Source organism: Anomaloglossus baeobatrachus, chromosome 4 (genome assembly GCF_048569485.1).
Source record: "Anomaloglossus baeobatrachus isolate aAnoBae1 chromosome 4, aAnoBae1.hap1, whole genome shotgun sequence".
In the NCBI taxonomy this organism is placed as follows: Eukaryota; Metazoa; Chordata; class Amphibia; order Anura; family Aromobatidae; genus Anomaloglossus; species Anomaloglossus baeobatrachus.
The window spans coordinates 611,162,787-611,174,980 of record NC_134356.1 but is presented as its reverse complement, the minus strand read 5'-3'; the positions used below and the strand labels follow the sequence as shown (position 1 = coordinate 611,174,980).

At 37.9% G+C, this 12,194-nt stretch overlaps 23 non-coding genes across 23 annotated transcripts; all 23 read right to left on the bottom strand.

Moving 5' to 3' along the window:
* Positions 1-165: 165 nt before the first annotated feature.
* TRNAR-CCU (transfer RNA arginine (anticodon CCU)) lies at positions 166-238 on the bottom strand. Its single transcript has one exon. It is a non-coding gene; the product is annotated as a tRNA-Arg (tRNA).
* A 459-nt stretch (positions 239-697) lies between these two features.
* Positions 698-790, bottom strand: TRNAI-UAU (transfer RNA isoleucine (anticodon UAU)). The gene is given in 2 exon segments: positions 698-733; positions 753-790. It is a non-coding gene; the product is annotated as a tRNA-Ile (tRNA).
* Positions 791-1,229: 439 nt separating this feature from the next.
* On the bottom strand, positions 1,230-1,302 carry TRNAR-CCU (transfer RNA arginine (anticodon CCU)). Its single transcript has one exon. It is a non-coding gene; the product is annotated as a tRNA-Arg (tRNA).
* Positions 1,303-1,761: 459 nt separating this feature from the next.
* On the bottom strand, positions 1,762-1,854 carry TRNAI-UAU (transfer RNA isoleucine (anticodon UAU)). Its single transcript is given in 2 exon segments — positions 1,762-1,797; positions 1,817-1,854. It is a non-coding gene; the product is annotated as a tRNA-Ile (tRNA).
* A 439-nt stretch (positions 1,855-2,293) lies between these two features.
* Positions 2,294-2,366, bottom strand: TRNAR-CCU (transfer RNA arginine (anticodon CCU)). The gene has a single exon. It is a non-coding gene; the product is annotated as a tRNA-Arg (tRNA).
* A 459-nt stretch (positions 2,367-2,825) lies between these two features.
* On the bottom strand, positions 2,826-2,918 carry TRNAI-UAU (transfer RNA isoleucine (anticodon UAU)). The gene is given in 2 exon segments: positions 2,826-2,861; positions 2,881-2,918. It is a non-coding gene; the product is annotated as a tRNA-Ile (tRNA).
* Positions 2,919-3,357: 439 nt separating this feature from the next.
* On the bottom strand, positions 3,358-3,430 carry TRNAR-CCU (transfer RNA arginine (anticodon CCU)). Its single transcript has one exon. It is a non-coding gene; the product is annotated as a tRNA-Arg (tRNA).
* A 459-nt stretch (positions 3,431-3,889) lies between these two features.
* On the bottom strand, positions 3,890-3,982 carry TRNAI-UAU (transfer RNA isoleucine (anticodon UAU)). The gene is given in 2 exon segments: positions 3,890-3,925; positions 3,945-3,982. It is a non-coding gene; the product is annotated as a tRNA-Ile (tRNA).
* A 439-nt stretch (positions 3,983-4,421) lies between these two features.
* On the bottom strand, positions 4,422-4,494 carry TRNAR-CCU (transfer RNA arginine (anticodon CCU)). Its single transcript has one exon. It is a non-coding gene; the product is annotated as a tRNA-Arg (tRNA).
* A 459-nt stretch (positions 4,495-4,953) lies between these two features.
* On the bottom strand, positions 4,954-5,046 carry TRNAI-UAU (transfer RNA isoleucine (anticodon UAU)). Its single transcript is given in 2 exon segments — positions 4,954-4,989; positions 5,009-5,046. It is a non-coding gene; the product is annotated as a tRNA-Ile (tRNA).
* A 439-nt stretch (positions 5,047-5,485) lies between these two features.
* Positions 5,486-5,558, bottom strand: TRNAR-CCU (transfer RNA arginine (anticodon CCU)). Its single transcript has one exon. It is a non-coding gene; the product is annotated as a tRNA-Arg (tRNA).
* A 459-nt stretch (positions 5,559-6,017) lies between these two features.
* On the bottom strand, positions 6,018-6,110 carry TRNAI-UAU (transfer RNA isoleucine (anticodon UAU)). Its single transcript is given in 2 exon segments — positions 6,018-6,053; positions 6,073-6,110. It is a non-coding gene; the product is annotated as a tRNA-Ile (tRNA).
* A 439-nt stretch (positions 6,111-6,549) lies between these two features.
* Positions 6,550-6,622, bottom strand: TRNAR-CCU (transfer RNA arginine (anticodon CCU)). The gene has a single exon. It is a non-coding gene; the product is annotated as a tRNA-Arg (tRNA).
* A 459-nt stretch (positions 6,623-7,081) lies between these two features.
* Positions 7,082-7,174, bottom strand: TRNAI-UAU (transfer RNA isoleucine (anticodon UAU)). The gene is given in 2 exon segments: positions 7,082-7,117; positions 7,137-7,174. It is a non-coding gene; the product is annotated as a tRNA-Ile (tRNA).
* A 439-nt stretch (positions 7,175-7,613) lies between these two features.
* On the bottom strand, positions 7,614-7,686 carry TRNAR-CCU (transfer RNA arginine (anticodon CCU)). Its single transcript has one exon. It is a non-coding gene; the product is annotated as a tRNA-Arg (tRNA).
* Positions 7,687-8,145: 459 nt separating this feature from the next.
* Positions 8,146-8,238, bottom strand: TRNAI-UAU (transfer RNA isoleucine (anticodon UAU)). Its single transcript is given in 2 exon segments — positions 8,146-8,181; positions 8,201-8,238. It is a non-coding gene; the product is annotated as a tRNA-Ile (tRNA).
* A 439-nt stretch (positions 8,239-8,677) lies between these two features.
* Positions 8,678-8,750, bottom strand: TRNAR-CCU (transfer RNA arginine (anticodon CCU)). The gene has a single exon. It is a non-coding gene; the product is annotated as a tRNA-Arg (tRNA).
* Positions 8,751-9,209: 459 nt separating this feature from the next.
* Positions 9,210-9,302, bottom strand: TRNAI-UAU (transfer RNA isoleucine (anticodon UAU)). The gene is given in 2 exon segments: positions 9,210-9,245; positions 9,265-9,302. It is a non-coding gene; the product is annotated as a tRNA-Ile (tRNA).
* Positions 9,303-9,741: 439 nt separating this feature from the next.
* TRNAR-CCU (transfer RNA arginine (anticodon CCU)) lies at positions 9,742-9,814 on the bottom strand. Its single transcript has one exon. It is a non-coding gene; the product is annotated as a tRNA-Arg (tRNA).
* Positions 9,815-10,273: 459 nt separating this feature from the next.
* Positions 10,274-10,366, bottom strand: TRNAI-UAU (transfer RNA isoleucine (anticodon UAU)). Its single transcript is given in 2 exon segments — positions 10,274-10,309; positions 10,329-10,366. It is a non-coding gene; the product is annotated as a tRNA-Ile (tRNA).
* Positions 10,367-10,805: 439 nt separating this feature from the next.
* TRNAR-CCU (transfer RNA arginine (anticodon CCU)) lies at positions 10,806-10,878 on the bottom strand. The gene has a single exon. It is a non-coding gene; the product is annotated as a tRNA-Arg (tRNA).
* Positions 10,879-11,337: 459 nt separating this feature from the next.
* Positions 11,338-11,430, bottom strand: TRNAI-UAU (transfer RNA isoleucine (anticodon UAU)). The gene is given in 2 exon segments: positions 11,338-11,373; positions 11,393-11,430. It is a non-coding gene; the product is annotated as a tRNA-Ile (tRNA).
* A 439-nt stretch (positions 11,431-11,869) lies between these two features.
* TRNAR-CCU (transfer RNA arginine (anticodon CCU)) lies at positions 11,870-11,942 on the bottom strand. Its single transcript has one exon. It is a non-coding gene; the product is annotated as a tRNA-Arg (tRNA).
* Positions 11,943-12,194: the final 252 nt, after the last annotated feature.

Below are 12,194 nucleotides of genomic sequence, written 5' to 3'. Positions count from 1 at the left end.
TATATTTTATATGCTGTATTTGTAATATCGTATTTTATTATTTAGCATGGTCACACTTCTTTCAATTAAAAGTAGCAATCTTTCTTTTTTGGAGAATTTTGCAAGATCAAATTCAAACTGGTAGAAAGATTAGACAGACCATGCGCTGTTTCAGAGAAAAGCAAACACCCCAGATGGGACTTGAACCCACAATCCCTGGCTTAGGAGGCCAGTGCCTTATCCATTAGGCCACTGGGGCTTCTCAAGGTAGTTCATGCCGTGGGTTCTATTTTCTGTAGCAGGCAATTATCCGTTTTAATTGCATTTTCAAAAATGGTCTTGTAAGTTTGTACTCCAACTTGAAAACAACCATAACCACGTGCTTCTTTCTTTTCTGCTGAGAGCCAAGGCTTCCTTTGTCATGTCCTTTTCATCATGTAGTCACTCCACATTATTGATGCCAATGAAGGAAATAATATTTGGCTCCCAGAAGCCTTAAAAAAACAATTTATCTTTTGCATTTCCCTTTACAATATGGTACTAGATCATGGTAAAACTGGTGAGACTTTTGTAATATACAGCAAATTAAACAAGAAACCATAAAAAGTAAATATCTCTCGGAAACTTCCTTCTCAATCGTGCAAGTAGATCATGATGGAACTCGAGAAACTTTGGCTAACGCATTTGTTCAAAATAACAAAGGAAGACAAGAAAAGTCTGCTCCAGGTGAGGCTTGAACTCACAACCTCGGCATAGCTCATCAGTTACTGCTTTATAAGTACCGCGCGCTGACCGATTGCGCCACTGGAGCAGCTGCTGGGCTGCAGCATTGCATATATGAAAAAAAAACAATCAGAAATTTAAAATGAAAAATTTGCTCCGAAATGTAACTATTTGATAAAACAGGATTTGTGTTGTTGCTTTTTCCACAGTTTGAAAATACATTTTTTACCAGATCACAATCTTTATGAAGAATCAATTGAGACATTTATCACACTGGCCAATGGGCATTTTTAAACTGAAACATCCTGTTGCTTCAGGAAGTGCACATGTGCATTGGCTGGGATGAACACACGCTCTGTTGCTATATTTTATATGCTGTATTTGTAATATCGTATTTTATTATTTAGCATGGTCACACTTCTTTCAATTAAAAGTAGCAATCTTTCTTTTTTGGAGAATTTTGCAAGATCAAATTCAAACTGGTAGAAAGATTAGACAGACCATGCGCTGTTTCAGAGATAAGCAAACACCCCAGATGGGACTTGAACCCACAATCCCTGGCTTAGGAGGCCAGTGCCTTATCCATTAGGCCACTGGGGCTTCTCAAGGTAGTTCATGCCGTGGGTTCTATTTTCTGTAGCAGGCAATTATCCGTTTTAATTGCATTTTCAAAAATGGTCTTGTAAGTTTGTACTCCAACTTGAAAACAACCATAACCACGTGCTTCTTTCTTTTCTGCTGAGAGCCAAGGCTTCCTTTGTCATGTCCTTTTCATCATGTAGTCACTCCACATTATTGATGCCAATGAAGGAAATAATATTTGGCTCCCAGAAGCCTTAAAAAAACAATTTATCTTTTGCATTTCCCTTTACAATATGGTACTAGATCATGGTAAAACTGGTGAGACTTTTGTAATATACAGCAAATTAAACAAGAAACCATAAAAAGTAAATATCTCTCGGAAACTTCCTTCTCAATCGTGCAAGTAGATCATGATGGAACTCGAGAAACTTTGGCTAACGCATTTGTTCAAAATAACAAAGGAAGACAAGAAAAGTCTGCTCCAGGTGAGGCTTGAACTCACAACCTCGGCATAGCTCATCAGTTACTGCTTTATAAGTACCGAGCGCTGACCGATTGCGCCACTGGAGCAGCTGCTGGGCTGCAGCATTGCATATATGAAAAAAAAACAATCAGAAATTTAAAATGAAAAATTTGCTCCGAAATGTAACTATTTGATAAAACAGGATTTGTGTTGTTGCTTTTTCCACAGTTTGAAAATACATTTTTTACCAGATCACAATCTTTATGAAGAATCAATTGAGACATTTATCACACTGGCCAATGGGCATTTTTAAACTGAAACATCCTGTTGCTTCAGGAAGTGCACATGTGCATTGGCTGGGATGAACACACGCTCTGTTGCTATATTTTATATGCTGTATTTGTAATATCGTATTTTATTATTTAGCATGGTCACACTTCTTTCAATTAAAAGTAGCAATCTTTCTTTTTTGGAGAATTTTGCAAGATCAAATTCAAACTGGTAGAAAGATTAGACAGACCATGCGCTGTTTCAGAGATAAGCAAACACCCCAGATGGGACTTGAACCCACAATCCCTGGCTTAGGAGGCCAGTGCCTTATCCATTAGGCCACTGGGGCTTCTCAAGGTAGTTCATGCCGTGGGTTCTATTTTCTGTAGCAGGCAATTATCCGTTTTAATTGCATTTTCAAAAATGGTCTTGTAAGTTTGTACTCCAACTTGAAAACAACCATAACCACGTGCTTCTTTCTTTTCTGCTGAGAGCCAAGGCTTCCTTTGTCATGTCCTTTTCATCATGTAGTCACTCCACATTATTGATGCCAATGAAGGAAATAATATTTGGCTCCCAGAAGCCTTAAAAAAACAATTTATCTTTTACATTTCCCTTTACAATATGGTACTAGATCATGGTAAAACTGGTGAGACTTTTGTAATATACAGCAAATTAAACAAGAAACCATAAAAAGTAAATATCTCTCGGAAACTTCCTTCTCAATCGTGCAAGTAGATCATGATGGAACTCGAGAAACTTTGGCTAACGCATTTGTTCAAAATAACAAAGGAAGACAAGAAAAGTCTGCTCCAGGTGAGGCTTGAACTCACAACCTCGGCATAGCTCATCAGTTACTGCTTTATAAGTACCGCGCGCTGACCGATTGCGCCACTGGAGCAGCTGCTGGGCTGCAGCATTGCATATATGAAAAAAAAACAATCAGAAATTTAAAATGAAAAATTTGCTCCGAAATGTAACTATTTGATAAAACAGGATTTGTGTTGTTGCTTTTTCCACAGTTTGAAAATACATTTTTTACCAGATCACAATCTTTATGAAGAATCAATTGAGACATTTATCACACTGGCCAATGGGCATTTTTAAACTGAAACATCCTGTTGCTTCAGGAAGTGCACATGTGCATTGGCTGGGATGAACACACGCTCTGTTGCTATATTTTATATGCTGTATTTGTAATATCGTATTTTATTATTTAGCATGGTCACACTTCTTTCAATTAAAAGTAGCAATCTTTCTTTTTTGGAGAATTTTGCAAGATCAAATTCAAACTGGTAGAAAGATTAGACAGACCATGCGCTGTTTCAGAGATAAGCAAACACCCCAGATGGGACTTGAACCCACAATCCCTGGCTTAGGAGGCCAGTGCCTTATCCATTAGGCCACTGGGGCTTCTCAAGGTAGTTCATGCCGTGGGTTCTATTTTCTGTAGCAGGCAATTATCCGTTTTAATTGCATTTTCAAAAATGGTCTTGTAAGTTTGTACTCCAACTTGAAAACAACCATAACCACGTGCTTCTTTCTTTTCTGCTGAGAGCCAAGGCTTCCTTTGTCATGTCCTTTTCATCATGTAGTCACTCCACATTATTGATGCCAATGAAGGAAATAATATTTGGCTCCCAGAAGCCTTAAAAAAACAATTTATCTTTTACATTTCCCTTTACAATATGGTACTAGATCATGGTAAAACTGGTGAGACTTTTGTAATATACAGCAAATTAAACAAGAAACCATAAAAAGTAAATATCTCTCGGAAACTTCCTTCTCAATCGTGCAAGTAGATCATGATGGAACTCGAGAAACTTTGGCTAACGCATTTGTTCAAAATAACAAAGGAAGACAAGAAAAGTCTGCTCCAGGTGAGGCTTGAACTCACAACCTCGGCATAGCTCATCAGTTACTGCTTTATAAGTACCGCGCGCTGACCGATTGCGCCACTGGAGCAGCTGCTGGGCTGCAGCATTGCATATATGAAAAAAAAACAATCAGAAATTTAAAATGAAAAATTTGCTCCGAAATGTAACTATTTGATAAAACAGGATTTGTGTTGTTGCTTTTTCCACAGTTTGAAAATACATTTTTTACCAGATCACAATCTTTATGAAGAATCAATTGAGACATTTATCACACTGGCCAATGGGCATTTTTAAACTGAAACATCCTGTTGCTTCAGGAAGTGCACATGTGCATTGGCTGGGATGAACACACGCTCTGTTGCTATATTTTATATGCTGTATTTGTAATATCGTATTTTATTATTTAGCATGGTCACACTTCTTTCAATTAAAAGTAGCAATCTTTCTTTTTTGGAGAATTTTGCAAGATCAAATTCAAACTGGTAGAAAGATTAGACAGACCATGCGCTGTTTCAGAGATAAGCAAACACCCCAGATGGGACTTGAACCCACAATCCCTGGCTTAGGAGGCCAGTGCCTTATCCATTAGGCCACTGGGGCTTCTCAAGGTAGTTCATGCCGTGGGTTCTATTTTCTGTAGCAGGCAATTATCCGTTTTAATTGCATTTTCAAAAATGGTCTTGTAAGTTTGTACTCCAACTTGAAAACAACCATAACCACGTGCTTCTTTCTTTTCTGCTGAGAGCCAAGGCTTCCTTTGTCATGTCCTTTTCATCATGTAGTCACTCCACATTATTGATGCCAATGAAGGAAATAATATTTGGCTCCCAGAAGCCTTAAAAAAACAATTTATCTTTTGCATTTCCCTTTACAATATGGTACTAGATCATGGTAAAACTGGTGAGACTTTTGTAATATACAGCAAATTAAACAAGAAACCATAAAAAGTAAATATCTCTCGGAAACTTCCTTCTCAATCGTGCAAGTAGATCATGATGGAACTCGAGAAACTTTGGCTAACGCATTTGTTCAAAATAACAAAGGAAGACAAGAAAAGTCTGCTCCAGGTGAGGCTTGAACTCACAACCTCGGCATAGCTCATCAGTTACTGCTTTATAAGTACCGCGCGCTGACCGATTGCGCCACTGGAGCAGCTGCTGGGCTGCAGCATTGCATATATGAAAAAAAAACAATCAGAAATTTAAAATGAAAAATTTGCTCCGAAATGTAACTATTTGATAAAACAGGATTTGTGTTGTTGCTTTTTCCACAGTTTGAAAATACATTTTTTACCAGATCACAATCTTTATGAAGAATCAATTGAGACATTTATCACACTGGCCAATGGGCATTTTTAAACTGAAACATCCTGTTGCTTCAGGAAGTGCACATGTGCATTGGCTGGGATGAACACACGCTCTGTTGCTATATTTTATATGCTGTATTTGTAATATCGTATTTTATTATTTAGCATGGTCACACTTCTTTCAATTAAAAGTAGCAATCTTTCTTTTTTGGAGAATTTTGCAAGATCAAATTCAAACTGGTAGAAAGATTAGACAGACCATGCGCTGTTTCAGAGATAAGCAAACACCCCAGATGGGACTTGAACCCACAATCCCTGGCTTAGGAGGCCAGTGCCTTATCCATTAGGCCACTGGGGCTTCTCAAGGTAGTTCATGCCGTGGGTTCTATTTTCTGTAGCAGGCAATTATCCGTTTTAATTGCATTTTCAAAAATGGTCTTGTAAGTTTGTACTCCAACTTGAAAACAACCATAACCACGTGCTTCTTTCTTTTCTGCTGAGAGCCAAGGCTTCCTTTGTCATGTCCTTTTCATCATGTAGTCACTCCACATTATTGATGCCAATGAAGGAAATAATATTTGGCTCCCAGAAGCCTTAAAAAAACAATTTATCTTTTGCATTTCCCTTTACAATATGGTACTAGATCATGGTAAAACTGGTGAGACTTTTGTAATATACAGCAAATTAAACAAGAAACCATAAAAAGTAAATATCTCTCGGAAACTTCCTTCTCAATCGTGCAAGTAGATCATGATGGAACTCGAGAAACTTTGGCTAACGCATTTGTTCAAAATAACAAAGGAAGACAAGAAAAGTCTGCTCCAGGTGAGGCTTGAACTCACAACCTCGGCATAGCTCATCAGTTACTGCTTTATAAGTACCGAGCGCTGACCGATTGTGCCACTGGAGCAGCTGCTGGGCTGCAGCATTGCATATATGAAAAAAAAACAATCAGAAATTTAAAATGAAAAATTTGCTCCGAAATGTAACTATTTGATAAAACAGGATTTGTGTTGTTGCTTTTTCCACAGTTTGAAAATACATTTTTTACCAGATCACAATCTTTATGAAGAATCAATTGAGACATTTATCACACTGGCCAATGGGCATTTTTAAACTGAAACATCCTGTTGCTTCAGGAAGTGCACATGTGCATTGGCTGGGATGAACACACGCTCTGTTGCTATATTTTATATGCTGTATTTGTAATATCGTATTTTATTATTTAGCATGGTCACACTTCTTTCAATTAAAAGTAGCAATCTTTCTTTTTTGGAGAATTTTGCAAGATCAAATTCAAACTGGTAGAAAGATTAGACAGACCATGCGCTGTTTCAGAGATAAGCAAACACCCCAGATGGGACTTGAACCCACAATCCCTGGCTTAGGAGGCCAGTGCCTTATCCATTAGGCCACTGGGGCTTCTCAAGGTAGTTCATGCCGTGGGTTCTATTTTCTGTAGCAGGCAATTATCCGTTTTAATTGCATTTTCAAAAATGGTCTTGTAAGTTTGTACTCCAACTTGAAAACAACCATAACCACGTGCTTCTTTCTTTTCTGCTGAGAGCCAAGGCTTCCTTTGTCATGTCCTTTTCATCATGTAGTCACTCCACATTATTGATGCCAATGAAGGAAATAATATTTGGCTCCCAGAAGCCTTAAAAAAACAATTTATCTTTTACATTTCCCTTTACAATATGGTACTAGATCATGGTAAAACTGGTGAGACTTTTGTAATATACAGCAAATTAAACAAGAAACCATAAAAAGTAAATATCTCTCGGAAACTTCCTTCTCAATCGTGCAAGTAGATCATGATGGAACTCGAGAAACTTTGGCTAACGCATTTGTTCAAAATAACAAAGGAAGACAAGAAAAGTCTGCTCCAGGTGAGGCTTGAACTCACAACCTCGGCATAGCTCATCAGTTACTGCTTTATAAGTACCGCGCGCTGACCGATTGCGCCACTGGAGCAGCTGCTGGGCTGCAGCATTGCATATATGAAAAAAAAACAATCAGAAATTTAAAATGAAAAATTTGCTCCGAAATGTAACTATTTGATAAAACAGGATTTGTGTTGTTGCTTTTTCCACAGTTTGAAAATACATTTTTTACCAGATCACAATCTTTATGAAGAATCAATTGAGACATTTATCACACTGGCCAATGGGCATTTTTAAACTGAAACATCCTGTTGCTTCAGGAAGTGCACATGTGAATTGGCTGGGATGAACACACGCTCTGTTGCTATATTTTATATGCTGTATTTGTAATATCGTATTTTATTATTTAGCATGGTCACACTTCTTTCAATTAAAAGTAGCAATCTTTCTTTTTTGGAGAATTTTGCAAGATCAAATTCAAACTGGTAGAAAGATTAGACAGACCATGCGCTGTTTCAGAGATAAGCAAACACCCCAGATGGGACTTGAACCCACAATCCCTGGCTTAGGAGGCCAGTGCCTTATCCATTAGGCCACTGGGGCTTCTCAAGGTAGTTCATGCCGTGGGTTCTATTTTCTGTAGCAGGCAATTATCCGTTTTAATTGCATTTTCAAAAATGGTCTTGTAAGTTTGTACTCCAACTTGAAAACAACCATAACCACGTGCTTCTTTCTTTTCTGCTGAGAGCCAAGGCTTCCTTTGTCATGTCCTTTTCATCATGTAGTCACTCCACATTATTGATGCCAATGAAGGAAATAATATTTGGCTCCCAGAAGCCTTAAAAAAACAATTTATCTTTTGCATTTCCCTTTACAATATGGTACTAGATCATGGTAAAACTGGTGAGACTTTTGTAATATACAGCAAATTAAACAAGAAACCATAAAAAGTAAATATCTCTCGGAAACTTCCTTCTCAATCGTGCAAGTAGATCATGATGGAACTCGAGAAACTTTGGCTAACGCATTTGTTCAAAATAACAAAGGAAGACAAGAAAAGTCTGCTCCAGGTGAGGCTTGAACTCACAACCTCGGCATAGCTCATCAGTTACTGCTTTATAAGTACCGCGCGCTGACCGATTGCGCCACTGGAGCAGCTGCTGGGCTGCAGCATTGCATATATGAAAAAAAAACAATCAGAAATTTAAAATGAAAAATTTGCTCCGAAATGTAACTATTTGATAAAACAGGATTTGTGTTGTTGCTTTTTCCACAGTTTGAAAATACATTTTTTACCAGATCACAATCTTTATGAAGAATCAATTGAGACATTTATCACACTGGCCAATGGGCATTTTTAAACTGAAACATCCTGTTGCTTCAGGAAGTGCACATGTGCATTGGCTGGGATGAACACACGCTCTGTTGCTATATTTTATATGCTGTATTTGTAATATCGTATTTTATTATTTAGCATGGTCACACTTCTTTCAATTAAAAGTAGCAATCTTTCTTTTTTGGAGAATTTTGCAAGATCAAATTCAAACTGGTAGAAAGATTAGACAGACCATGCGCTGTTTCAGAGATAAGCAAACACCCCAGATGGGACTTGAACCCACAATCCCTGGCTTAGGAGGCCAGTGCCTTATCCATTAGGCCACTGGGGCTTCTCAAGGTAGTTCATGCCGTGGGTTCTATTTTCTGTAGCAGGCAATTATCCGTTTTAATTGCATTTTCAAAAATGGTCTTGTAAGTTTGTACTCCAACTTGAAAACAACCATAACCACGTGCTTCTTTCTTTTCTGCTGAGAGCCAAGGCTTCCTTTGTCATGTCCTTTTCATCATGTAGTCACTCCACATTATTGATGCCAATGAAGGAAATAATATTTGGCTCCCAGAAGCCTTAAAAAAACAATTTATCTTTTGCATTTCCCTTTACAATATGGTACTAGATCATGGTAAAACTGGTGAGACTTTTGTAATATACAGCAAATTAAACAAGAAACCATAAAAAGTAAATATCTCTCGGAAACTTCCTTCTCAATCGTGCAAGTAGATCATGATGGAACTCGAGAAACTTTGGCTAACGCATTTGTTCAAAATAACAAAGGAAGACAAGAAAAGTCTGCTCCAGGTGAGGCTTGAACTCACAACCTCGGCATAGCTCATCAGTTACTGCTTTATAAGTACCGAGCGCTGACCGATTGCGCCACTGGAGCAGCTGCTGGGCTGCAGCATTGCATATATGAAAAAAAAACAATCAGAAATTTAAAATGAAAAATTTGCTCCGAAATGTAACTATTTGATAAAACAGGATTTGTGTTGTTGCTTTTTCCACAGTTTGAAAATACATTTTTTACCAGATCACAATCTTTATGAAGAATCAATTGAGACATTTATCACACTGGCCAATGGGCATTTTTAAACTGAAACATCCTGTTGCTTCAGGAAGTGCACATGTGCATTGGCTGGGATGAACACACGCTCTGTTGCTATATTTTATATGCTGTATTTGTAATATCGTATTTTATTATTTAGCATGGTCACACTTCTTTCAATTAAAAGTAGCAATCTTTCTTTTTTGGAGAATTTTGCAAGATCAAATTCAAACTGGTAGAAAGATTAGACAGACCATGCGCTGTTTCAGAGATAAGCAAACACCCCAGATGGGACTTGAACCCACAATCCCTGGCTTAGGAGGCCAGTGCCTTATCCATTAGGCCACTGGGGCTTCTCAAGGTAGTTCATGCCGTGGGTTCTATTTTCTGTAGCAGGCAATTATCCGTTTTAATTGCATTTTCAAAAATGGTCTTGTAAGTTTGTACTCCAACTTGAAAACAACCATAACCACGTGCTTCTTTCTTTTCTGCTGAGAGCCAAGGCTTCCTTTGTCATGTCCTTTTCATCATGTAGTCACTCCACATTATTGATGCCAATGAAGGAAATAATATTTGGCTCCCAGAAGCCTTAAAAAAACAATTTATCTTTTGCATTTCCCTTTACAATATGGTACTAGATCATGGTAAAACTGGTGAGACTTTTGTAATATACAGCAAATTAAACAAGAAACCATAAAAAGTAAATATCTCTCGGAAACTTCCTTCTCAATCGTGCAAGTAGATCATGATGGAACTCGAGAAACTTTGGCTAACGCATTTGTTCAAAATAACAAAGGAAGACAAGAAAAGTCTGCTCCAGGTGAGGCTTGAACTCACAACCTCGGCATAGCTCATCAGTTACTGCTTTATAAGTACCGCGCGCTGACCGATTGCGCCACTGGAGCAGCTGCTGGGCTGCAGCATTGCATATATGAAAAAAAAACAATCAGAAATTTAAAATGAAAAATTTGCTCCGAAATGTAACTATTTGATAAAACAGGATTTGTGTTGTTGCTTTTTCCACAGTTTGAAAATACATTTTTTACCAGATCACAATCTTTATGAAGAATCAATTGAGACATTTATCACACTGGCCAATGGGCATTTTTAAACTGAAACATCCTGTTGCTTCAGGAAGTGCACATGTGCATTGGCTGGGATGAACACACGCTCTGTTGCTATATTTTATATGCTGTATTTGTAATATCGTATTTTATTATTTAGCATGGTCACACTTCTTTCAATTAAAAGTAGCAATCTTTCTTTTTTGGAGAATTTTGCAAGATCAAATTCAAACTGGTAGAAAGATTAGACAGACCATGCGCTGTTTCAGAGATAAGCAAACACCCCAGATGGGACTTGAACCCACAATCCCTGGCTTAGGAGGCCAGTGCCTTATCCATTAGGCCACTGGGGCTTCTCAAGGTAGTTCATGCCGTGGGTTCTATTTTCTGTAGCAGGCAATTATCCGTTTTAATTGCATTTTCAAAAATGGTCTTGTAAGTTTGTACTCCAACTTGAAAACAACCATAACCACGTGCTTCTTTCTTTTCTGCTGAGAGCCAAGGCTTCCTTTGTCATGTCCTTTTCATCATGTAGTCACTCCACATTATTGATGCCAATGAAGGAAATAATATTTGGCTCCCAGAAGCCTTAAAAAAACAATTTATCTTTTGCATTTCCCTTTACAATATGGTACTAGATCATGGTAAAACTGGTGAGACTTTTGTAATATACAGCAAATTAAACAAGAAACCATAAAAAGTAAATATCTCTCGGAAACTTCCTTCTCAATCGTGCAAGTAGATCATGATGGAACTCGAGAAACTTTGGCTAACGCATTTGTTCAAAATAACAAAGGAAGACAAGAAAAGTCTGCTCCAGGTGAGGCTTGAACTCACAACCTCGGCATAGCTCATCAGTTACTGCTTTATAAGTACCGCGCGCTGACCGATTGCGCCACTGGAGCAGCTGCTGGGCTGCAGCATTGCATATATGAAAAAAAAACAATCAGAAATTTAAAATGAAAAATTTGCTCCGAAATGTAACTATTTGATAAAACAGGATTTGTGTTGTTGCTTTTTCCACAGTTTGAAAATACATTTTTTACCAGATCACAATCTTTATGAAGAATCAATTGAGACATTTATCACACTGGCCAATGGGCATTTTTAAACTGAAACATCCTGTTGCTTCAGGAAGTGCACATGTGCATTGGCTGGGATGAACACACGCTCTGTTGCTATATTTTATATGCTGTATTTGTAATATCGTATTTTATTATTTAGCATGGTCACACTTCTTTCAATTAAAAGTAGCAATCTTTCTTTTTTGGAGAATTTTGCAAGATCAAATTCAAACTGGTAGAAAGATTAGACAGACCATGCGCTGTTTCAGAGATAAGCAAACACCCCAGATGGGACTTGAACCCACAATCCCTGGCTTAGGAGGCCAGTGCCTTATCCATTAGGCCACTGGGGCTTCTCAAGGTAGTTCATGCCGTGGGTTCTATTTTCTGTAGCAGGCAATTATCCGTTTTAATTGCATTTTCAAAAATGGTCTTGTAAGTTTGTACTCCAACTTGAAAACAACCATAACCACGTGCTTCTTTCTTTTCTGCTGAGAGCCAAGGCTTCCTTTGTCATGTCCTTTTCATCATGTAGTCACTCCACATTATTGATGCCAATGAAGGAAATAATATTTGGCTCCCAGAAGCCTTAAAAAAACAATTTA